At 43.8% G+C, this 27,161-nt stretch overlaps 1 protein-coding gene and 1 pseudogene across 1 annotated transcript in view; one reads left to right on the forward strand and one right to left on the reverse strand.

The window, feature by feature from the left end:
* Window positions 1–27,161, reverse strand: part of LOC147429604 (uncharacterized) — a 256,363-nt gene that overhangs the window by 14,487 nt on the left and 214,715 nt on the right. The window lies entirely within an intron of this gene.
* Window positions 16,817–19,034, forward strand: LOC147429605 (uncharacterized; annotated as a pseudogene).

The raw sequence follows: 27,161 nt of genomic DNA on the forward strand, positions 1-27,161 counted from the left end.
AGAGATCAAGACAATATCATCAGCATATAACAACAATGGGATCCACGTCCCTGCCAGCTGGGCACCTCTATCACCCTCTCTGTCAATGTAATCAGACACCTCATCAACATACATACCAAATAGAGTAGGAGACAATGGGCAACCCTGTTTCACCCCGATAGTGGAGTGAACTAAGTCAGATATCCCCTCTGGGGTGCGTACATGTCCCATCACTGATCTGTATAAAGCCATAATCCCCCAAATCAACACTGTGGGCACCCCCATCTCCTGCAGTCTGCGCATCAGTCGAGCTCTCGGTACCATGTCAAATGCTTTGCGGAAATCCACAAAGCTACAATAAATCCGTCTCCCATGTGACCTGCCCTCCTCAATGATAGCTCTGAGTGTCAGAATATGGTCAAGAGTGGAGAAACCCCTCCTGAAACCTGCCTGTCCCTTTGCCCGTACACCCTCACCCTCTGCCCAGTTACTCAACTGCTGCTCAATAATGGATGCATACAATCGTGCCAGTGTGTGTCCAACCATAATAGTGCGGTAATTTCCAGGCTCTGTAGGATCACCTGCCTTGAATATAGGCACAATAGTAGACAACCTCCAAGTCTCAGGTAATCCCTCACACATGGCACGATTGAACAACACTGCAAGAACCTCCATCAGCATATCCCTAGCATGTATAAAGTGCTCCGCTACTAGACCGTCATGATCGTAAGCCCTCCTGGTCCTCATCCTGTCAATGGCTCTCTTTACCATCTCAGTGGTAAAGAAGGTGCTCGTAGGTGGACATGGCTCTGTAGGATCTGGAAGGGGATCCTGCCCAGGAACCGTATATAACGATGTCGCATACTGGCCCCACACATCAGGAGAAGTAATCACTGGGGGAGGGGAGTGCTCATGGAAGAGTCGCCATGCCTCGCCCGAGTCTCTACTCAAGAACAACTGATACAAGTCTCGCTCCATCTGGGCCAGGTAAGCTCGTTTCTTCTTTCGCACAAGGCGCCGGAAAGCAATCCGCGACTGTCTGTAGGTGATGACTCCTAAATGAAGATCCCTTTGAAGCTGGGCTCTCATCTCTCTGCACTCCTCATCATACCAACTATTCTGGGGCATGCTCCCAGAATGTCGCCTCCGATCCGGTTGAGTGTGTGGGTATGCCTCTGATGCTAAATCATGTAGTGTCTCAGTCAGTAAAGTAGTGCACTCCTCTACTGAGAGGCCTGGAGCAACTGTGCATAGACGATCCCAGATCGCCTCTGTATAAACCGAGTCAGTCTCTGGTGTAAATGTATAACGGGTGTGTGACCTGCCTCCTGATTTCTGGGCTGTACTAAACTGAAAAGATACGGACAGTGTCAAGAGAGCATGATCCACTGCTACGCCCACTGGTCTGGCTCCCACTGTGAAATCCTGAATACAAGGAATAAAGCTCGGCTGTGTCATAACATAGTCCACTGTACTGGCCCCATGTCTGTGTGGAAAGCATGTGAAGCCTGCTGCTCCAGGAAACCGCTGTAAGCCATTAAGTATGGCTAGCCCATGTGTAGTCGTCATCTCCGTGAGGTATCTCCCATACTCAGTCTGCTCTCTGTCATGTGAGCATCTGTCAAACCCCAGCTCACCCACATCCAACTCTCTAAGCATCTCATCTGAAGTGTCGTAGAAGACTGTCTGATAGTTGCCCGTTCGAGCATTGAAGTCTCCTAGGAGGATGATATCACCATCCCTAGAAAACTCCCATATATCATCATCTAGAATTGAGAAAGGCGACTGCCCTCTGGATACAGCATATACTGACGTACTGGGGGGAAGTAACATATAGCAATATATAGAAATCGACCTGTGTCAGCTCTCAGCCTCACCCACATGTATCTAGCCTGATCATCTCTCCGTACAATATGTAGTAGTGGCTGTAGCTCCTCCCTAAACAACACCGCTACTCCTCCTGAACCTCTACTCCCATGCTCAGATCTCGTGACTGTTCTGTGGACTGTCTCCCATTTGTATCCCACCACATGTGGCAACAGTTGGCCAGGGGCCTGGTGAGTCTCTGAAAAGAAAACAATGTCCTTGTCTCTGAAACTGTCCTCAAAGGCACCAACATCCAACCTCATAGACCCATTACAATTCCAAGTCGCCATCCTCAATGTGGTCCCATAGGTCTCGCACCGTCATGTAGAGCGCCGCTCTACAATCACCACCCGACCATCTCTGTAAAAGGCCATCTTCCCCTTCTCCCTTGCCGCTTGAATCTCGGGCATTACTTCTCTCATATGCGCAAGTTGTGAGAGAGTGAGGTCATCGCCTAAGAAAATACCTGTCTTCTTGAGAGTAGGTCTCTTCCTCAAGAATTCCTTCTTCTCTTCCAATGAAGGGAAGCGTAGTATGAGAGCTCTTTCCTTTGAAGATTCTCCAGGGCCCTCACTCTTCTTGCCCACTCTCCATGCCTTTGTGTGTGAAGGCTTCTCCACCCCCATCATTGATGTGAGGCTTGTGACCTCTTTTTCCACATTGTTTATGTCCTTGAGGCCGGTTACCCTCACATGTAGAGCCCGCACCCTCCTTCTTTGTTCCTCTTCGAGGGTCATGTTGATAAGAGTGGGTGTACAAGGAGCTTCCTTACCTTTCCCTTTCTTGGCAACCTCAATCCATTTTTCGGCCTCCTCTACTTTCTTTTGCGTTTCGGATATGACCGCGGCCCATGACTTCTTCTCCTCATTGATGTTGTCAATTTCTTCCCTCAAAGAGGGCTGAAATTCCCCTTCTTCAAGCCCATTTTTTGACCGTGTTTCCAACACTTCTTTGTGGAGGTCCAAAATGCTATTCTCCAACGTGGCGATCTTGTTGAGAAGATGATCCTTCTCGTCCTTCCACCTCTTCTCCTTTTCTTCATTCTCTCGGAGGAAAACGGTCTTCGCGTTCCTCCAATCTTCCATCTCTTTTCTCCATGCTTTCATTTCCAATTCAATGATGGAAATTCGTTTGGAGAGAGAGAGGACACGTTTATTGGGAGCTTCTCCACTTGTAGCAGGATTTTGCTTATCATGCCTCATTGTCCATGTGGATCACTAAAGCTGATATAGTGAACAAAGATTTCTTCAATTCGTTTCAGGAGCTGCCGCCAATGATGTTTAACTGAATGAGAAAATCTTTCCTTTATTCCACTAGTATGCAGCACATAAGGCTAGAAGATCTACCAGGGATAATTCTAAGAAATTTGTAAACCTCTAGACGATTTTTGAACATTCAAAACTTCTTACATGAACAGAATAGCTCAAAGAAGTGATTTGAGCTCCAACGGAACTCAAGAGTATGGTTGGCCTTACGTGCACACAGAAAATATATAGGTCATGGAAGTATGTGTGATCATATAGTTTTAAATCATATGCCTGTCTCATTCAAGGCACCTTCCATGAAAAAAGATGGAGGATGCTTTTGAGGTGTAAACAGGGGGATGCGAAACTAGGGAGATGATAGAAGGGTACCTTAACACAGAGACCTTTGCATTGGATTTGTTTGGATGGGAGGACAGGTTATCACAAAATGAAAAGGGGGAGATGAGCTAGGTTTGAGAAGCAGATGCTAATATTCTTTTGTTAACGGTGTTCATGATTCATGACTATCCATCACACACAAGGTTGATTCACGACTATCCATCACACACAAGGTTGATTTGTACAAAACTGTACAACCCTGTTCAGCATCTATACCTTTTTCAGGCATTGGATTGGAGCTGGAGCAGCTTTAGAGGACTGGCTATCACATCCTGACAAGGGAGAGATGAGCTAGGTTTGAGAAAGCAGAGGCTATTATTCTGTTTTCAACGGTGTTCATGATTCACGACTATCCATCATGCACAAGGTTGATGCTGTCCAAAATTGTACAATGCTATACACTCAACCTTTTTCAGGCATTGGATTAGAGCTGGAGCAATCTTAGAGGACACGGCTCAGAGCCATACAAAGAAGATGATTTGGGGTCTGGGTGCAACTAATACCTCCTGTCAGGATTATCTAAGTTGTCAACACATTCTTGTGGATAAACATGGTGCCATATCGGGGAAGTCATCCTTGAAGGCAAGAGAGATGGGAAGGAAGAACTTCCTAAATGGATTGACAATGCGGGCTAACTTTTGTCCATTGAGAACATATATTCATTGATGGAAGTCTTCCCTTTATTATTAACACTAGTGTGGCTGGCCGCCTTCGGCGGCCTCTCTCTCTCTCTCTCTCTGATTCGAGCCATACTCTCTCGACATCCAGAGTGCAGATGAGGATGGATCCTCACCATTTCTTCCATCTTTGTTTCACACACTGTTACATCCAGTTTACCGGGTACCTATTGTATCAGCTGCTACACCCACGTAGTTTTAGATTGTAGTAGTAGTAGTAGTATTTTGTTCCACTTCTAGTTCTTTTCTAGTTCTTTTGTACCCAGACATGGTATTAGATTCACTATTTTGTAACTGATTGGTCTCATAGGTCATTTTGGCCTTTTGAAGACGTTAATATAACATTTCATTTCATTTCATTTCTCTCTCTCTCTCTCTCTCTCTCTTCCACTCGCCCCGCACCCGTAGGTGAATCTCTCCCTCTCCCGCCTCGCACCCGCTGCCCCTGCGCACCCGCACCCCCTGCCCCTGCGCTCTCGCTCCCCCCCCCCCTCTCTCTCTCTCTCCTACCCCGCGCGCTGCCCCCCCCCCCCCCCCGCTCCCTCTCTCTATTGCGCTGCCTCTCTCTCTCTCTCTCTCTCTATCGCTCCTTTTAATTTTTTTACCTACTAACTTGTTAACTCTATATTTTTTTTAACTCTATCCTTTTTAACGTTTTTAACTTTTAACTCTATCGTGCTTCTCTCTCTCTCTCTCTCCTCAGATACTCCACTACCTACATTCAGTTCAGTTTTGTATCAGTTTTGTTTCATTTGTCTTTCCGATAGACGGATGACATACACACCATGTACATTTGATTTGTCTCATAGGCCGATTTCGGCCTGACATAGACGTTAAAAATCTTTCTTTCTTTCTTTCTTTCTCTCTCTATCGCATTTTTTTATTTTTCATTTTTCATTTTTCTCTCTCTCTCTCTCTCTCTCTCTCTCTCTCTCGTCCGTACTCTATCGTTGCCCCTCCCTTGCCATACCTCCTCGCGTTCCCCCACTCGTCGCCCAGCTACCACGCCCGCTGCTAATGTGGATGCACATGTGCGCTTAGTGGCTCTTTTTCAAACGGCGATCAAGCATGAGGAAGCTAAACGATAAAGCCGACCCCCTTGAGGATGCCATTCAAAAGTGCAAAGAGGAAATGACGGAGACCATTACCAAGATGAACCGCAATCTCTTGAGCACAATAAACATGCTCGAAGGACGCGTGCTGATCCAAGATAAATACACTGGAAGACCGAGTGACGACTCAGGATGAAGAGATTGCGTCACTCAAGAAAGATCTCACCGAAGCACGATCAAGAAACACACTGGAAGAGGGCGAACTGCAACCCTCAGTAATCGAAGAAATCAACACGATCAAGGAGCAAGTACGGGCCATCAAAGAGGGAGAAGAGCAACACAAAGAAATGACGACTTCTTGGGTGGATGTTCTTACCAAAACTCAACAGAAGGTGGATGAAGCCGAGAAATGGATCAAGGTGGCCAAGAAAGGAAAAGGCAAGGAGATAACGCCCACGTCCACACCCACTATCATTAATCAGACACTAGAGGAGGAGCAAAGAAGACGGGTGCGCGCTTTACATGTGAGAATTTGCGGTCTTCAAGACAGGCAATGTGGACGAAGAGGTAAAAGAACTCGTAGCCTTGATGGGGGTTCATGAGCCGACGCACACAAGAGCATGGAGAGTGGGCAACATAAAGAAAAATGGAAGCAGTGGGGAAACCTCAAAAGGAGTGCATGTTTGGAGCGAGCTTTGCAAGTGAGCTGTGGAGCGAGCTTTTGGGTTTTCTCGTGCCACGTGGCTGGTCTGCCCTAAAAAATCTCACCTTCAAAGCTCTCTTCCCACAGGAAAAAGCTCACTCTTGAAGCTTTCCATCCAATCAAGAAAGCTCACTTAAAAAGATTTTAAGATCTTTTGCAAGATCGCTCCCTACTTCAATATGGCATAGGTACCAACTTGTGTGTCCTTATTTTTTTGCCATGAAGGAAAGTAGGTCCTCCTTCCATCCTATCACCGTGTCTTTGTTTACTTGAAGGGCGCAATCTGGTATACCTTTGTTTGACATGTGAAGAGGAAGCTTTTATGTGTGTATGTGAATTGCATTTAAAAAACTAGGTATAAATAAGTAGGCTCAAAAAATTTTGTGGTATGAATGTGAGAAGCTCTCAAAATTCTTTTGTCGTCTCAAGCGAAATACAAATTTGCATTGAAATGTTAAAAAAAAAAACATGGATGTTGCATGCTCTTTCGATTGTCATGCCCTAAAAAGGTACTCATATGTCACCACTATTTAATCATCCTTCACTCTTGTGGCATCAAGACACAACAAAGGAAAGATACCGCAAGTGGTGGACTAAAGTTTTGAAGTGATACCTTACCCATTTTTGATTTCTTAGAATTAAACTTGAGAGCATCATTCTTCCTAAGTTTTTCACATGCTTGGAGTCTTACTAAAGTCGTCTCAAGAAAATAACTATTTTGCACTAGTTTGTAAAATCCAGCTAATGTGCATGTTGCTTGCTCTTTCAATTGACTAGCCCGAGACGTAGTCATGTATTACCACTAATTAATAATCTTTAACTCTTGTGGCACCAAAACACCAACGATAGTAGTTAAGTTAGATAGTTTGAAGATTCACCACCAACAATCCAAGGTCATTGAACAACTCAAGATTTAAAACTATAAGGGTTGCACTGATGAAAAACAATTAACATAAACCGAACAACAAAAACAGGCCAATTCTAAGATCTTAGCAATAATATTTTCATCAATTTCTCAACACATGAGTGAGGAGTACTAACACAATTACAAAAATCAATAAAGTCACAATTTACTCTCAGTGGAGATCTCTAATGAGGAGTCTGATTGAAAGACATGAAATTTCCACAATCCTTGTGCTGCTCGATCTGCAAAGTCTCTACATGTACACATGGGGTTTCTGGTCAAGTGCACTTCATACACCTTATCACGTACAAGTGAACTCGACCTTCTCACAACTCTTCATCTAAGCATCATATGATTATATACATATGCGGTGACTTATGATCGCTTTCACTTAGTGTTTTGCCAAAGAGAAGCTCACTCTAGCATGCATAAAGCTTGAGAGCTTTGCATTGAGCATAACTCACAAAGGCTTTTGCACACAAAGGTTAAGCTTGGCACAAGGCAATTGGAGTTGGGCATTTTTCATTCTAGTAATACCCAATTGTTATAGGTGATTGGAGGTGATTATGATTGCATATTTGAGCTTAATTGCAAGATATGTCTTGAGAAGTAAGGTAAAAGAGGGTGGGAGCTAGACTTTGACCTAGTAGGTCAGTAAAATTAGTAAATAAAAAGGGTATCTAGAGATGATCCATATAGAAATTTATAAATGGTGGATAATGAGGGTGGAAATCTCAACGAGATAGAATTATTTTTTGGTCCATTCTATAAAAAATGGTGATTTGGTTCCTCCATTGTTTGCATGTCAAGACTCCCTTACCTTTTCCTCATACATTCAAGTAGATATGCTTTTGCTTTGGATTAGACTCTTCCCAAATTTGTTAGGTGTTATTTTTTTTTTCATACTATTTATAATGGCAATCATAGCTAGAAGTGCATTTAAATAAATAGGATAGTAAAAAACATACCTTTATTGAATTAAAATAACTATAAAAACTGACACTTATTAATGGTGCCCACTTAGGGTTAGGATTTGTGGGCAAGTACACTTTTTAAGAGTACGTATGCATGCCCAATTTGATTTTGTTTTGGCCTATACTTAGACCAAAAAACAATGTTGATAGGAATTGAAACCTAAAGCAAACACAACATATAATGCAAACAACAACACATAAATATTTGCAAGCACCACACACCACACACATAAATTGGGAATAATAATGGCACCATCTAGTTTTGTGGACCACAAATTGAGGCACTTGGGAAGGGGGTGTGGAGAGAGAGAGAGAGAGAGAGAGAGAGAGAGAGAGAGAGAGAGTATACATGACTTTGCGGTGATAAAACTTTTAATAAAAACTCTTTGAAAACTTCAACTACACAAGAAAGAGAGCATAATTATGACTTAATCAAACTAATCACTTGAACTTGAAAATCACAAGCTTTGACTTGGCCATTGCATAGATGGGCTCCTTAGATCAAACCACAACATGCATAGAACCAATTTATCATAATGCTTGCAAGAACTCATCAAAACCTTTAACCACAACTAAAACTTACACTCAAGAGAACCATGACATGCACTACCTCAGTGCTAGGGGAGTCTTCTTCACCTTGTCACCGTCTTTTTGCAACTTACTAAGGGCTATGGACTTTACCTTGCCACCCTCTTTCCACAAATTATTGAGGGCTATGGCCACAATCACGCTCATATACTAATCCAAGGTAGCACCAATCACATGAAAAACAAAGAGAAACTTGAAAAATTATGATGCATGGGTTTCATGATAAGTAGTTGACAAGATGAAAGAAAAATTGCAACAATATGGAGCTCAATCACATCTTTATGAGGCACCAAATGGAAGCTTAAACAAGTAGAAATAGGGCCACACAATACTCCCCTCACTCTTGACTTCTCTAGCTAATGTGCATGTTGCACGCTCCTTCAATTGTCCTAGCCTGAGAGGTACTCATGTATTACCACTAATTAATAATATTTAACTCTTGTGGCACCAAACCACCAATGATAGTAGTTAAGCTAGATAGTGTGAAGTTTCACCAACAATCCAAGGTCATCGAACAACTCAAGATTTAAAAATAGAAGGGTTAAATTGATGAAAAGGAATTAACATAAACCAAACAACAGAAACATGCCAATCCCTAGATCTTAGCAAAAATATTTCCATCAATTTCTCAACACATGAGTGAGGAGTACCAAAAAAATTACAGAAATCAATAAAGTCACAATTGTACTCCCAGTGGAGATCTCTAATGAGGAGTCTAATTGAAAGACATGAAATTTCCACAATCTAGAAGGTGCGACGCGCATTGAACACGCGTGCAAGGTTCTCATTTGTGAGCTTGCATTGATGGATGAACATGTTATGGTTTACATCTAACCCAAAGATACGCAAGAAGATATAGTAGATGTGTTTGCATGCTATGTATGGTCGTCCTTGTGCTGCTCGATCTGCAAAGTCTCTACATGTACACATGGGGTTTGTGGCGATGTGCACCTCGTACACCTCATCACGTACAAGCGAACTCGAAGTCCCCACCATAAACCTCTCATGCTGTTTTTCTTTGATTACAACATGCTCCTCAATCTTAGCATCCATAGATATTGCAGAGTCAATTCTTTTGGCTGCAGCGGCTGAGACACCTGGACGATACCGCATGTTTGTCGGCTCATTTGCTAGCCTCTTTTGAATCTTAAATCCTCCTTTCTCTAACATCCTCATTTCATCTAGAGTCAAATTTGTTCCTTTTTCCACAGGCCATGTGTTTGGCACTCGCCCTGGACAATGGATTATTGTGTTGCAAATTTGCCACGTGTGATCCACACTGTCGTTGCAAAACCACATGTGCTGGGCTTTTGATCCACGACCTTTCCCTCTCTCATTTCCATTGTTCCAAGTTCTAATGCCCCAAAATGATGGTGCTACTACACCCATTCCAGTGTTTCTAATATTCTTTTTGCATTTTCCTATTTGACCACCCAAGCATCCTTGACATTGTACTCTGCTACCTCTAGGGACTCTTCGAATTGCCCACATTGTTTTGTGAATATCAGATTCTTCAGCAATCATATCTTCATTTTTATCGTCTTCTATGATTGTTGGTGTTGCTTGAGAGGTATTTCTTCCCCTCCTTGGTAAATTCTGAGTGACATACTCTGGTCTATGGGAAGCATTTTCCTCCTCTTGTGTCACAGTACTAGTCGTTCTTCGCTTTCGTGTTACTGTGATATTATCCCCTTCCACATGAGGCCGTTGGTAAATTGGGGTTCCCCCAATCGCCTCATCTACCTCTCGAGAAAGTGTTGCAACAGCTGGAGCACGCCCTTGTGACATCCGCCTTGCTAGTTTTTTTGCAGTAGGTCCAGTCCCATGGTATCTACCTTCCACAAATGCAAGCATCTTCACGCTTTGCAGCAACGAGTTTGCTAGATCAGAAACACTTGCATCATACAGACTGAGCATTTGTTTGTTTCCTTCTCCTGCTAGCCAGCTTGCATGTTTTGTCTCAGATAAATTTGTTGTCGGAATGAATGTAATGTCTTCTGGATCCTGAAAACATTTCCCATCATTATTGCCATAAAAAAAGTGTTCAAAATTTGACCAACGATAACACGCACACTACATCTACTTACATCCACTAGAAACTTCCTCCAACGTGGATAGCGAACATGCCACCAACTCATCCAACAATCCATTTGGGGAATATTTAGATCCGAAACCTTGCCAAAAGCCCACCAAGCACGGATCCGTCTATACATGGTTGTAGCTTCTTCCTCACTCCGAGTGCAACGCCACATTTCACAAAGCCTTTTGTGTTCGTCTTGAAAGTTCTTGTTTACAAACTGGTTAGTGTGAATATTTAGGCTTTGTTCCCAATGAAACAAACATGAGCGTTCTCTACCATCCATCACATTTTGCGGTCCTCCGTTGAAAACAGTTCGAACTGCTCTCCAATTTGCAGCGGCTTCATCAGCCATGAACCCTCGAAAATCTACTGGCAAATGTCCATTATCAAGCATCACTGCATTCATCATCTCCCAGAACATGACCTGGGATTTTGTATCCTCTTCTTTCATTTCACATATTGCTATAGTTTCCATCTCTTGGATCTTGCAATACAATATAAGACAAACTCATTTTCAGAAGCAATGACTCGACTGATTGTATTCACACAAACGTACGTTGGATCGTACACATGTGCTGCCATGGTTGTCCAACCGGACACCCTTCTAACATGGTCAAAGCAAACCCAACTCCTACGTAGATCACCGGATCCATCCCGACGCATTCTATTAACTAGCTCAATTCCAGAACCAGGTCCAGTGGTTGACATTTTGAAAACATGACATCTTCTATCTTGGTCAGTACTTTGACTAGGAAATAAAATGCCGTGGAAAAAAGGATATCCGCAAGTGCTTTTTAATTTTAGTAGCTGTGTTTCAATACCAACACTAATCTTGCTACCACTAGCCTCCTTCATCATTTGTTTGAATCTACATTAAACAAAATGCGTAAGTGCCTAAAAATGAATAGGAAATATGTTTATAGATAAACTAGTTACAGGAAAAACCTTTGAATATGCACCAAGGGTCTCATCTCTTCCAAAATTGACAAGAGCTCATTGCTATTTAATTCACCACCATCCTCTCGTATGAGAGCTCCCATCACCATTTGTTTAGCAAGATTCAATTGCATCTGTCTTGGTCTTGCTGAGGGTACATTGGAAATAACACGGGACACAAGTTCACGTGTTCTTATAATAGCAGACCTCAGCACTCCTTTGGCCACTGGATGATTGTGTGTACCTTGATGAATGAACAAACGAGTCTTGTTGCTATCTGTTAATACATAATATACATAGCATGGGCAATCCTGTAACATTATCGGTGCTTCATCGCAATGGAAGCAAGCGAGAGAACCATTTGCATTGCTTTTCATACCAATTGATGGGATGACATGCAAAAGTTTTCCAATCCATGCTGTCTCATTTGGTACACCACTATGGGCTCTAATGGGACACATGGGGTTATTGCACATCAGATGTCCGCCACATTTACTTCTCCTCACCACAGCAGGAAACTTCATTCTAGTTTGCACCGGCTTCACCCAACAATGACCATCATATTTTTATTCCATCCCCACCATAGTTGAGCCTCCATCACGAACAGGAGGCAATTCGTATACGCAATTTCCATTGTAGTGCTGTGGAATCTCATCAACTTGTTCAATAATTTCACAGCTTAAAATAATTCTGCTCAATCTGTGATACTTGTGCTTAGAAAGAAGAATGCACTGCAGAGTGCTTTCTGCACCAGCAAAATCATGTGCAATACTCTCAAAATTCTCCATTTTCTGATCCATTCCATCTTTGCCATGGCAACCAAGGAAGCCAAAGTCCTTTACTATTTCTTCATTGCAACTGTCACTCAAAACATCATATTCAAAGGATGGACGAATTGGTTTTTCATCAAGTGCATCCGAAGAACTTGATGATATATCGATAATAGGCTCTTTGTTCTTTTTCTGAAAAATGTCAGGTGTCATATTACTTGAGGATCCTTTGTTTTGAATGATCAAGAACTTCTTTGCAAAAGTCAAATCCAACACAAAGTGGAAATCCCCCCCTATCATGACACCATCCGTGACACGAGTTTGAATCCCACCCTCAGGAGCAGGCACAAGAGCAAACACCTCAGAGTTGCTTGACCCTCCATGATCTTTTGGGTTGAGCATAGCATATCTTTGTGAACAATCAATAGCAATAGGTTGTGAAGCAGTAGAGCCCAAAAATAAACTCACCATATGAGGAAAATTCATAACACGAGACTTGTTGATAAACCAGTGATATTTAGGATAGATTAATACTCTATTTATAGACAAATAGGTTGCATCTTAATAGACAACAGGAGGCTTTTTTACCCCTTTCTATCAGCCAGTTTTTACCCCTTTTTTACCTTTATCCTACTCTAGCTCCTTTCTACCCCATACACTATAGTATTGCAGCGCATCCCACTCATGGCATCTTTGCCCTTTAATAGTAAATAAACTAACTATTGCTAATTGTAGTGGAACTTCCTTTTCATCCACGGCACTAAGCAACTCATCTCAAGTAAGCTACTTGAAGTGCGTTAGCATCTTGTTGAAGGTTTCCAAGGGCGATATGCATCCCAGAGTATTGACATACTTTTATTAAATTAACTTGGTGCCATGAAACTTGAATTGGGTTATCACCTTCGTGAAGGTTTTTCAAAATGCAATGCACCCAAGAATATTGGTGGATTATGTTTGACATATTTTATTAAATGCAATTGGTTTTCACCTTAATGAGGTTTTGATTTTATAAAATTCAATTGTTTGTCAGCTTGTTGAAGTTTTTCCAGAGCGCTTTGCGACCGAGACTTAAGTTGGAAATGTCACTAAATTAAATGGTTGTTGCGAAAGGTATTCCAGAGCGCAATGCGCCCCAGGCTTAAGTTGGAAATCTTACTAAAGTTCACGAAAATGGAGACTTTATTTGGAAATGTTACTAAATTAAATGGTTATTGCGAAAGGTATTCCAGAGCGCAATGCGTCCCAGGCTTAAGTTGGAAATCTTAGTAAAGTTCACGAAAATGGTTATTGCGTATGGCCATCTAGAGACAGTGTTCGAGAAAAATCATTTTCACAAACATACAAAAATCTCTCCAAGACAATTCTGAACAGGAAATTTTACAATACTAGCCAGTCTTTTTGCAAAATTACATTGTTTTCCATGTATTGTAAGCTGAATTTTCTCCTTCTTGCCCTCCCTTTAACCGGCTACTTTGATTTTGCAACCGGCTCAAGGCTAAGCTGAGCACACTTTTCCCGAACACCGTCTAGAGTGCAATGTGCCCCAGGTAAACTAATTTGGCGCCTCCCTTGTGAACTTTAATATTTCCTTTCATGAAAATTTTTCAAAGCGCTATGCGCCAAAGAATTTCTAGAGCGCAATGCGCCCCAAACATAGTGAGGAAACCTTAATAAATTTTTGAGAATCTTATGAGGTGAGTGCTTTCTTAAGGTGTATTGGGACCTGACCTTAAGAAAGACCTTTTTGAGAATCCATTGCTTTTCCGTTATTGCCAAAGAATTTCCAAAGTGCAATGCGCCCCAGACATAGTGAGGAAACCTTAATATTTCACAAAAATGGTTTTTCGTATGCAGCTTTCCAGAGCGCAATGCGCCCCAGCAGCTGGATTACTTCGGTGACTTCTTTGCTAAACGTTTTTCAAAGGGCAATGCACCCCAGCTGGAAGTAATCCAGAGCGCAATGCGCCCTAGCAGCTCGATTACTTCGGCGACTTCTTTGCTAAACGTTTTTCAAAGGGCAATGCGCCCCAGCTGGATTACTTCGGAGAATTGCTAAACGCTATTCAAAGGGCAGTGTCCAGAGAATTGTTGGATTCATGGAGAATCTAGTTGCTCTCTTAATCCAGCTCCATGCTTCAAACTTCATTGTGTTATCAGCAAATTAAAGGATCCCCAGGGCGCTATGTACCCCAGACCAAAGCTGGCCAATCCGACACTTGTAGAGGAGATAAGCAGGGCCTAATCTCTATAAATAGGAAGCCGCCTCGTTGTAAGGTCCAGGAAGATCAACGAGCAGAAACAGCAATTGCAGAGTTCATTAGGTTGAATATCAAACCAGGTCCATTTCTCTTCTCTCTCTATTGATTTCTATGCTTGAAGATGTCCTTTCAAATTAAATATGCACAATAACATTGGCTCTACGAATAGTGGTTTCATTACCTAAAATTCATGAATCTTAATCCCTACATTGTAAACAATCTTTTAGATTAAGCTAGAATCTTGGGGTGCTATGCTCCCTAGATTCAAGTAAAAATTAAGGTTCCTTTTCAGAGAGACCTACAATACATTAGGAACTTCAAAGATGTAGATTCCGTGTTTTTTTGTACAATACATTGGGAACTTCAAAGATGTAGAGAGACTGTTTATCTATATCTATTCGAAATCTATATTTAAATTACTTTCTCATTTTGGCAGACCTCCATAAGACATGTCTCCCACAAAAGCAAAGAAAGCTGCTCCCTTGGAAAGGGATAAAAGAATCGTGGGAAGTCTAGTTGAAATCCTGAACAATGGTGAAGCTATTGGTAGAGGGAAGATTACAAAGGTATCAAATTTGGACGTTCTGCATGGCTCAAGAATGCCTAGTGGATGTTATGGTGTATCTGTGGTTCAAGTTTATGCCGGAAAGGATGCACCTTTGCGTCATCTCAATCCAATGGACGAGGACACCAAAACTTTGCGCTGTGCTGTGAATACCATCGTTGCCTGGCCTAAAGATAAATTGGTGAGAGCCTGAGTTTTGGCTAGTTTAAACTCTCTAGTATATTTTTCATTTTGCTAAGGTACTCTCTTATTTTAGAAAATTCTCAATGACATTGGACAAGAGGTCGAATCGACAAAGACTTCAATGGATAGGTCATCCCAATTACATCTAGGCACAAAGAGTGAGATGACAGTTTCGGGTGCTAGAGTTGAATCTGTTAGTACATATGATCGAAAGCGGAAGAGTAAGAAAGAAAATCTTGCTAAAGAGCACATCCGACATGAATCAATAACATGCACATTTGAGAGAGAAGAATCTGAAGAGGAGCTTCATGATGAAGAGATTGAAGCATACATTGAAGAGGGAGCTAATGCTGGGGGAGAATTTCCCATGAATAAGGACGTTACCCTTCGTCAAGACATGCTTTCAAAGCATCTCACAAAATTAAAAGTAAGTTGTCCTTCATAACTCTAAATGGATCACCACCTTTTCAATTTATCTTGGCACTTTTCTTGAAATGACCTTGACCAGGATGAGCGAGAACAGTTGTTGCCTTGGGTGCCGCTTTGTCATCTCTTGAAATTGGAGAAGGCAAGACAGGTTAGTTGGGATCCCAAGAGACTACAGCCTCTCAAAGAGGCGTTTTTGACAGAGGGATACTTTGAGCCAAAGGGTTCATTTATTTGTTCTGTTGATGCTCCTGGTCATCCGACAGTACTAGTAACCAACGAGATTACAGAGCAGTGGGATGAGTTGTGGCACCTTGCCAATGAAGATTTTGAGCGTGAAATTTCTGATACATGTTGGAGTGATTTGAGTGGTAAGATGTTCTATACTTGGGATGGGAATCATCGCCTCGCAGCTTGGATGGGAGTTTTGCAAACATGTAAGTTTCTCTTGTCTTTGCAATTATCAAATCCGGTTGTCAATCAATACATTGTTTCAAAGATACTTACGTGCAGCTCCGGCTTATCAAAATGACGCTTCAATGCATCCTAGAGTTCGAGTAGAGCTTGTGAAGGTGGATGATAAAAATGAGACAGATATGTTGAGCACTGTGATGCGCATCAATAGGCAAGTGTAACCACCATTGATCATTTCTAAGTTTCTTCTAAAATGCATAATTTTATTGACATGTATTTTGTGGTGATTTGTAGGTTGAATGATTCCGGATATGTCACCACTTCTTACACTGACATGTTGTGGATGGTGCGTGCAATGGGCTTAGCTTCAAAAGACGCCTTGGTTAACAAAATACATTTCACAGTCTACAAATGGATGCAATCAGATATTGAAAAGAAAGTTGGAAAGAAAGCGTGGTATAACGTTCCAGTGGCAGTGATGTCACAATTGCTTAATCCGGTAAGTATACGTTATTATGTAGTCTTCATTCACTCAACGTGTGCATCTCAAAGGTTTGAATGCATTGTAGGACAAGTACGCTATAGCCTTGAAACAACTACAAGCTGAAAAGGACACTATGCTACCTTCAGAGTTTCAACAACGCTACAAGAAAGCTTTTTTTGAGGCAGATGGTCCGAGCAGGAGGAGGACAAAGCAGGCACTCGCTATTGTTGATCCCAATCTAGGCGATGAATGGTGGAGGTAAGAAAGTGTATTGTGGATCACTACTCTATGTCTAGTGCTGATTTGATTATATGTTCAGAACCCTGCGGACTATTGAATGGACTAACCGGCCCAAGTGGATTACTGAGGATAGATTGTATGTTCTGGCATGTGCTGATCTGCCTCCTGAGAAGAAAACTTACTTTCTTCGAGCAATGGCCTCTTCTGATCCTATAAATGTCAAAAGTTTGGATATTCCACAGACAGGTTTCACTCAATGTAATTGACATTATTCTCTATGTCCTTTATTGCAGCTGACCATGTCTCGTTCCGTGATTGGATGCGTGTGGAGGTTCTATGGAACACCATAGAGCGCGAAGCTCGTTTTCTATACAACAACATGAGAAATATCACATCCAAGCTTGGTCCAGGAGAGATGCTTGATTCCTTTCTAGAAGAAGCAAAGTTGACTCACAGAACTGAGGCGTTCCAATACGAGCTTGGAAAATTTAAATCTTCGGGAAGAGGTAGCCCTGACCTTAAGAAAGCACTCACAGACGCCGGTCAAAGATGTCTTTGCAGGTTGGAATATTGCTCTTGGCACTTCTGTCATTGGGAGAGCTCAACGTGGAAAGAAGCAAATTGGTCTAACATCTTCTAATTTTGTAGGTGGTTGACCAGGCGTAACTTCAACATTAGAAGCTCTCGGACTCTATCTGACGTCTTGGATATCTCAAAGAAAGATACTATTTTCAACCCAGCGCAGTTGGCACGTAACTTCAACAAAACAGTTTATTACTTGTGCCCTTGGTTTCTTGAGTATAAAGAGGGCAAATTTCCTGCCAGCGAAGAACTGTAGCATAACAATGCTGTCAAGGAGAGGGAGGAACGTGCACGGAGGGCTGTCCGGGTGGAGACGCCGGAAACACCTACAAAAACCACTACAACAACAAAAACAGCCCCTTCATCTGATAAAGTCGGCCAATTATCGTATTCTAGAGTATGTTTTGATCTTGGAACGTTGCAAACGCATCATTTTGAAACTGTGACTTCGCTAAGAGTTTTTTGTTGCAGACCGGGACTCCAAAAGACATAGGAAAGAAACCTTCCTCAAGCGAATTAAAGAAAAGAAGTGAGTTGCAAATGTATGACAAAATCTGTAATTGAAAAGAATCTGAGAATCTTGTCTTTACGAGAACCGTTTTAATGATCTTTAATATAGAGCATGATGCGGTTGGGCCAAATGAAAAAGAGCTTAAAGAATTCTCCCAGTCCTTGGAGCAATTGTTAGATCATCATGAGGGAGATCAGTAGATGGTGGCGCTGAGCGATGATCTAGGTTTTTGTAAGACCTTTTTGAGAATCTTAATGCTATCATCTTTTGAGTTGTATTTTGTTGACCAACTACTTTGTTTTGTTGGTTGTGTTCTTCAATGTTCAACGAGCAGAATGTGTCTATCTCCTTCTTGGATACAAGCATGGAAGAAAATGAGATTGTTGGCTCCATGTTGGCATGCATCGAAGGCCAAGTGAAAAAGGATGACCGTGTGTATGTCCGAGATGGGGTTTGGGTGGCTGTCTCAGTGTCCGCTTCATTCATGTTCTTGCCTCCAAATTGCCTCGTGCACGGTATCCTGTCGTCATCTACACAGGAATGGAATGACATGGACGTTTGTCAATTCGGTAAAGTTGCACGTCTGAGGTTTTTGACAGCAGATGACAATGGCATATTTGTTGTTGTTTGCATACGTATCCAACATCGAATGGTACATGATGTTGCAATAGCCACAGGCTGGGAGCCAGCATACACTACAGTCACAGTTTGCAAGACACCAGTATGCAAGGATGTTAATATGATTGTAAGATCACTTCTTCTTACCGTTTTCAAGAAAAACCCCAATTGCTGAAGTGCTGAAACCCGATGAGGACACATGGCTGGATACAATCCAAGAGAGCGAATGGACCATGCAAGAAGATGGAACACCATTGAGAGGTACGTCCTTTTCTGTAATTGCTTTTACTGTGTAGCTTTGTTGCTTTCTCGACTTGTCTTCTATTCTCACAAGTCCTCTCGTCACAGGAGGAATGGAACGTGGGCATTGCTATCTGTATCAAATGTTGAACATGTATACCAAGAAGGGAGATGTGGTAGTGCAATATGGAGGAGACACAGGTGTTCTTGCATTGCTTGGTAGCCATATGGGACGATACTTCACAATTATGGAGAGTAGTAAAACATTTTTGGATGAGCTTCCAAAAATTATGAAAGCACAGGCAGTGCGGTTAAGCAAAAGAAAAGCATTAGAACAATGACTATGGGATATGGACAAACACTAGTTGTCTACAATTATATTTGAGATGTACAATTTGAAAAGTTGTAATAACCTATCTAGTGGTTCACGACGGATTCATACTGTCGATTACATTCTATTTCTTGTTCATTTGTGACATTGTAATGCCTTTAAATGTGAATATGTGTTTGCCATTGCAAATATTGGAAGTTTTGTATGTAAAATGTTTTCTTCCTTCTTCGTATCATGATATTGTAATGTGAAACAATGTGATAATGTGTTGAACAAAGACAGAAAAATGTAGTGGATTCCAGAGACACTGTATAATCCTCTATTTGGCGCGAGAATGGAGTTGAGGAGACATGTTTAGTATCAAGGTGTTCGGGAGCTCAATGAGGTTGCGCTTTAGAGGGAGCTCAGTGAGGTTGCGTCGGCATTAGCAACATACATCTCTAATCTTGATGCACTAGGGTTGCCTTGGCTACAAGATTCGGCGGCGACGGAAAAACGCAGCGGATTTTAGAGAAAACGGGCATTCCTCTCAGAGCCAAGCGAGGAGGGGTTTTCTTGGGGAACGAAAAACATGGATTGCATTTTTTCAAGGTGATAATAAGGCATGGTTAGTGTCAAAGTGGTCGAACGCTCAAAACACTGAGTTGTTGGTCAAAGAGGGACAGATGGAGTGCGTTTCAAAGGGAGTTGAGTGAGGCTGCGATGGCTTATATACGGAGAGCCAGCCTTGGCAAGTGGGTTTAGATCACGTATACCCACAGTACACACCACTGATCTAGTTGAATTTGGGTCGCCTTGATGAGAAGATTCGACGGCGATAAAAAAACGCAGCAGACAGATGGTGTGCGTTTCAGATAGAGTTGAGTGCGTTTCAGAGAGAGTTGAGTGAGGTTGCATCAGCCTATACGAAGAGCCGGTCTTGAGTAAGTAGCAAACAACAATGATCTAGCTATGTTTGGGTCACCTTAGCTAAAACAATTAACGACGACGAAAAATCGCAGCAGATTTCAGAGAACATGCGAATTACTCCCATAGTGGAGCCAGGAGTGATTCCCTTGGCAAAGGAAGCACATGGATTGCATGTTTCCAAAGTATTCAGAAGGCATGTTTAGTGTCAAGGTGGTCAGACGCTCGGAACACTCAAATGTTGGTCAAAGAGGGACAGATGGAGCGTGTTTCAGAGAGAGTTGAGTGAGGCTGCGTCGGCCTATACTGAGAGCCCGTCCCGAGTGAGTAGCACACAACAATGATGAAGCTGCGTTTGGGTCACCTTAGCTACAAGATTGGACGGCGACGAGAGAACGCAACGGATTTTAGAGGAAATGCAAATTCCTTTCATAGTCGAGCCATGACTGATTCCCTTGGCACACGAAGCACATGGAATCCATGTTTCCAGAGTATTGAGGATGCATGTTTAGTGTCAATGTGGTCGGACGCTCGGAACACTCAGATGTTGGTCAAAGAGAGATAGATGGAGTGCGTTTCAGAGGGAGATGAGTGAGGCTACGTCGGCCTATACAGAGAGGCGGTCTTGGCAAGTAGCAAACAATAATGATCTAGCTACGTTTGGGTCACCTTAGCTAAAACATTTGACGATGACGAGCAATCGCAGCAGATCTCAGAGGAAATGCGAATTCCTCTCATAGTGGAGCCAGGAGTGATTCCCTAGGCAAACGAAGCACATGGATTGCATGTTTCCAGAGTATTCAGGGGGCATATTTAGTGTCAAGTTGGTCGGACCTTCGAAACACTCAAATGTTGGTCAAAGAGGGACAGATGGAGTGTGTTTCAGAGAGAGTTGAGTGAGGCTGCGTCGGCCTATACGGAGAGCCGGTCACGAGTGAGTAGCACACAACAATGATCTAGCTGCGTTTGGGTCACCTTAGCTACAAGATTGGACGGCGATGAGAAAAGGCAACGGATTTCAGAGGAAATGCGAATTCCTTTCATAGTCGAGCCATGAGTGATTCCCTTGGCAAACGAAGCACATGGTTTCCATGTTTCCAGAGTATTGAGGATGCATGTTAAGTGTCAATGTGGTCGGACGCTTGGAACACTCACATGGAGTGCGTTTCAGAGGGAGTTGAGTGAGGCTACGTCGGCCTATACAGAGAGCCGGTCTTGGCAAGTGGGTTTGGATCCCGTATACCCATGGAGTGAGTAGCACACAATAAAGATCTGGCTGCGTTTGGGTCGCCTTTGCTACAAGATTCGACGGCGACGGAAAAACACAACGGACTTTAGAGGAAATGCAAATTCCTTTCATAGTTGAGCCAGGATTCATTCCCTTGGCAAATGAAGCACATGGATTGCATGTTTCTAGAGTATTGAGGAGGCATGTTTAGTGTCAATGTGGTCGGACGCTCGGAACGCTCAGATGTTGGTCAAAGAGGGACAGATGGAGTGCGTTTTAGAGGGAGTTGAGTGAGGCTACCTCGGCCTATACAGAGAGCCGGTATTGGTAAGTGGGTTTGGATCCCGTATACCCATGGAGTGAGTAGCACACAACAAAGATCTGGCTGCGATTGGGTCGCCTTTGCTACAAGATTCGACAGCTACGGAAAAACGCAGCGGACTTTAGAGGAAATGCGAATTCCTTTCATAGTCGAGCCAGGATTGATTCCCTTGGCAAATGAAGCACATGGATTGCATGTTTCCAGAGTATTGAGGAGGCATGTTTAGTGTCAATATGGTAGGACGTTTGGAACTCTCAGATGGTGTGCGTTTCAGAGAGAGTTGAGTGAGGTTGCATCAGCCTATACGAAGAGCCGGTCTTGAGTAAGTAGCAAACAACAATGATCTAGCTACGTTTGGGTCACCTTAGCTAAAACATTCGATGACGACGAGAAATCGCAACAGATTTCAGAGGAAATGCGAATTCCTCTCATAGTGGAGCCAGGAGTGAATCCCTAGGCAAACGAAGCACATGGATTGCATGTTTCCAGAGTATTCAGGAGGCATGTTTAGTGTCAAGGTGATCGGACCCTCGGAACACTCAAATGTTGGTCAAAGAGGGACAGATGGAGTGTATTTCAAAGAGAGTTGAGTGAGGCTACGTCAGCCTATTCGGAGAGCCGGTCACGAGTGAGTAGCACACAACAATGATCTAGCTGGGTTTGGGTCACCTTAGCTACAAGATTGGACGGTGACGAGAAAACGCAGTGGATTTCAGAGGAAATGCGAATTCCTTTCATAGTCGAGCCAAACGAAGCACATGGATTCCATGTTTCCAGAGTATTGAGGATGCATGTTTAGTGTCAGTGTGGTCGAACGCTCGAAACACTAAGTTGTTGGTCAAAGAGGGACAGATGGAGTGCGTTTCAAAGGGAGTTGAGTGAGGCTGCGACGGCCTATATATGGAGAGCCAGCCTAGGCAAGTTGGTTTAGATCATGTATACCCATGGCATGAGCAATACACACCACTGATCTAGTTTCATTTGGGTCGCCTTGACTAGAAGATTCGACGGCGATAAAAAAACGCAGTAGACAGATGTGTGCGTTTCAGAGAGAGTTGAGTGAGGTTGCATCAGCCTCTACGAAGAGCTGGTCTTGAGTAAGTAGAAAACAACAATGATCTAGCTACGTTTGGGTCATCTTAGCTAAAACATTTGACGACGACGAGAAATCGCAGCAAATTTCAGAGGAAATGCGAATTTCTCTCATAGTGGAGCCAGGAGTGATTCCCTTGGCAAACAAAGCACATGGATTGCATGTTTCCAAAGTATTCACGAGGCATGTTTAGTGTCAAGGTGGTCGGACGCTCGGAACACTCAAATGTTGGTCAAAGAGGGACAGATGGAGTGTGTTTCAGAGAGAGTTGAGTGAGGCTGCGTCGGCCTATATGGAGAGCCCGTCACGAGTGAGTAGCACACAACAATGATCTAGCTGCGTTTGGGTCACCTTAGCTACAAATTGGACGGCGACGAGAAAACGCAGCGGATTTCAGAGGAAATGCGAATTCCTTTCATAGTCGAGACAGGAGTGATTCCCTTGGCACACGAAGCACACGGATTCCATGTTTCCCGAGTATTGAGGATGCATGTTTAGTGTGAATGTGGTCAGACGCTCGGAACACTCAGATGTAGGTCAAAGAGGGATAGATGGAGTGCGTTTCAGAGGGAGTTGAGTGAGCCTACGTCGGTCTATACAGAGAGGCGGTCTTGGCAAGTGGGTTTGGATCCCGTATACCCATGGAGTGAGTAGCACACAACAAAGATCTATCTGCTTTGGGTCGCCTTTGCTACAAGATTCGACGGCGACGGAAAAACACAGCGGACTTTAGAGGAAATGCAAATTCCTTTCATAGTCGAGCCAGGATTGATTCCCTTGGCAAATGAAGCACATGGATTGCATGTTTCCAGAGTATTGAGGAGGCATGTTTAGTGTCAATGTGGTCGGACGCTCGGACCTCTCAGATGTTGGTCAAAGAGGGAGAGATGGAGTGCGTTTTAGAGGGAGTTGAGTGAGGCTACGTCGGCCTATACAGAGAGCCGGTATTGGCAAGTGGGTTTGGATCCCGTATACCCATGGAGTGAGTAGCACACAACAAAGATCTGGCTGCGTTTGGGTCGCCTTTGCTACAAGATACGACGGCGACGGAAAAACGTAGCGGACTTTAGAGGAAATGCGAATTCCTTTCATAGTCGAGCCAGGATTGATTCCCTTGGCAAATGAAGCACATGGATTGCATGTTTCCAGAGTATTGAGGAGGCATGTTTAGTGTCAATGTGGTCGGACGTTCGGAACTCTCAGATATTGGTCAAAGATGGACAGATGGAGTGCGTTTCAGAGGGAGTTGAGTGAGGTTGCGTCGGCCTATACAGAGAGCCGATATTGGCAAGTGGGTTTGGATCCCGTATACCCATGGAGTGAGTAGCACACAACAATGATCTAGCTACGTTTGGGTCGCCTTCGCTACAAGATTTGGCGGCAATGGAAAAACAACGGATTTCAGAGAGAATGTGCATTCCTCCATCTAAAACATACTGTATCTGTCCCTCCTATAGCCATGACGACCCAAACGCAGCCACATCATTGGTGCGTATTGCTCACACCATGGGATCCAAATCCACTTGCCAAGATCGGTCCTCCCTGTAATGCCGAAGCAACCTCACTTAACTCCCTCTGAATCGCACTCCATTTGTCTCTCTTTGACCAACATTTCAGGATTCTAGGCATCCCAACCTTGACACTAAACACGTCTCCTGAAATTGTCTCTTCCATTTCAGAGAAAATTCACATTCCTTTCAGAGACGAGCAAGGAGTGGTTCCCTTGGCGAACAAAGCCCATGGAGTGCATGTTTTCAAAGTATTAGGCTGGTCAAAGAGCTCTTTTGAAGAATACATAGAAAAAAGCTCGCTCAATGGACAAAGAGCTCATGAAAAATGCTAGCCAAGCGAGCTATTTTTGTAAGGCCATAGAAAGAAGCTCGCTCCATGGACAAAAAGCTCACTCAAAAAGCTCGCTTTGTACCCTTCCCCCCTCAAAAGAAAGAGCACTCATCCTCCGTTTTCCCTCCATGGAAGCGAAGAAGTCCTTCTTGAAGAAAAGACCAACTCTTAAAGAGACGGGCATCTTTCTCGGGGACGATCTCACCCTCTCGCAGATCGCTCATATGCAGGAAATAATGCCGGAGATTAGAGCGGCAAGGGGAAAAGGCAAGATTGCCTTTTACCGAGATGGAAGAGCGGTAATACTAGAGCGACGCTCCACATGACGGTGCGAGACTTATGGGACCACACTCAAAGTGGCTGCCTGGAATTGTAATGGATCTATGCGTCTTGATGTGGGTGCTTTTGAGGATAGCTTTACTGGAAGAGACATCATCTTTTACTCTGAGACACACCAGGCCCCTGGGCAATCCATGCCTCACATCAGTGGATACAGGTGGGAGACAGCTTACAGACAGGAGACACGCTCAGAGCACAGAGGACGGGGCTCAGGGAGAGTGGCAGTGTTATTTAGAGAGGATCTGCAGCCATTGATACATATAGCCTGCAGGGATGAGCAGGCTAGGTGCATGTGGGTGAGATTGAAAGCAGAGACAGGCAGATATCTCTACCTTGCTATTTGCTACTTTGCCCCGAGTACATCAGTTTATGCATCACCCAGAGGACAATCCCCTTGCTCTATTTTGGATGATGACATATGGGAGTTCTCTAGAGATGGTGACATTATCATTCTAGGGGACTTCAATGCTAGGACTGCCCATCACCAGAAAGTGTTTTATGATACTTTAGAGGAGATGCTAAGAGAGCTAGATGTTGTAGAGACGGGCCTGTCCGGACTATCACATGATGTGGAATATACTGAGTACGCGCGACACCTGATAGACATGGGCACCGCACATGGATTGGCCATCTTGAATGGCCTATAGAGATTTCCTGCTACGGGAGGTTTCACATGCTTCCCACACAGACATGGAGCCAGCACAGTGGACTATGTCATGGCACAGCAGAATCTCATCTCCAGTATCCAGGATCTCATAGTTGGGCCCAGACCGGTCCGGGTGGTAGTGGATCATGCTCTGGTGTCGATGACCATCTCCTTCCACTTCAATGTAGCACACAGGCCACGGGTAGCAGCCCCTACTCGCTACACCTTCACACGGGAGACGGATTCTATATACATAGACGGGATCTACAGACGCCTATGCACCGAGGACCCAGGGCAACCTCTGGAGGAGCTAACTACTATACTGACACAGACATTACATGATGCAGCAGCAGAGGCATACCCACACACCCAACCTGAGCAGAGACGCCGATCAAGGAGCATGCCTTAGGACAGCTGGTACGATGAGGAGTGCCGCCAGACTAGAGCTAGACTTCAAAGGGAGGTGCTTTTGGGGCACGTCACTCACAGACAGTCACAGATTGACTTCCGACGTCTGGTGCGGTGGAAGAAGAGGGCTTTTTTGGCCCGACTCGAGCAGGATGTATACCAGCTATTCTTGAGTCAGGACTCGCGTGAGGCGTGGCGGCTCTTTCATGAGCAATCCCCCACCTGCTATTTCCTCCACAGAGACATGGGGTTAGTACGCATCATCTTTGTACACAATACTTGGACAGCCGCCCCTTCCCAACCCCCCCCGATCCATGCCCACACAAATGTGCTTTTTTCACCGCTGAGATGGTGAAGAAAGCTATTGACAGGATGAGGACTGGGAGAGCATATGATCATGATGGCTTAGTCGCTGAGCATTTCATGCATGCCAAAGACCTACTCGCAGAGCTTCTAGCAGTTATGTTTAACCGTGCCATGTGTGAGGGCCTACAGACACTTGGAGCCTATCTACGATTGTACCTATCTTCAAGTCAGGAGACCCCATGGAGCCTGGGAATTATCGCACTATCATGATTGGACACACACTGGCATGGTTGTATGCATCCATTCTTGAGCAACAACTGAGTAGATGGGCAGAGAGGGAAGGAATGCGTGCAGCTGGGCAGGCAGGGTTCAAGAGAGGCTTCTCTACTCTTGACCATATCTTGACACTCAGGGCTATCATCGAGGAGGGCAGATCTCATGGGAGACGGATCTATTGTAGCTTTGTGGACTTCCGCAAAGCTTTTGACACAGTACCCAGAGCTAGATTGATGCGCAGATTACAGGAAATGGGAGTACCCACAGAGCTCATTTGGGGGATCATGGCATTGTACAGATCAGTAGTAGGGCAAGTACACACCCTTGAGGGACTTTCTACACCGGTTCACTCCACTATTGGGGTGAAGCAGGGCTGCCCGCTCTCTCCTACTCTTTTTGGTATGTATGTGGATGAGGTTTCTGACTACATTGAGAGCGATGGTGATAGAGATGCACAGTTGGCAGGGACATGGATTCCACTTTTGTTATATGCTGATGATATAGTGTTGATCTCCGAATCTCCAGAGGGAATGCAACGTCAATTGGATGCTTTGCATAGGTTTGCCCACGAAAGTGGTTTGTCTGTCAACCTTGGTAAAACCAAGGTTATGGTGTTTAATACCACCCCACAGCGGATCAAGAGGTCAGCACTTACATTCACATACGGCCAGGAGACTGTGGAGTACACAGATGCTTACACTTACCTTGGAGTGGTTTTTAGCGGACCTGCATTCTCACTCAGAAGAGCAGCAAAGACCAGACTGACTAGAG

The sequence above is a fragment of the Adiantum capillus-veneris genome, chromosome 22 (genome assembly GCF_014529385.1).
Source record: "Adiantum capillus-veneris isolate H3 chromosome 22, ASM1452938v2, whole genome shotgun sequence".
In the NCBI taxonomy this organism is placed as follows: Eukaryota; Viridiplantae; Streptophyta; class Polypodiopsida; order Polypodiales; family Pteridaceae; genus Adiantum; species Adiantum capillus-veneris.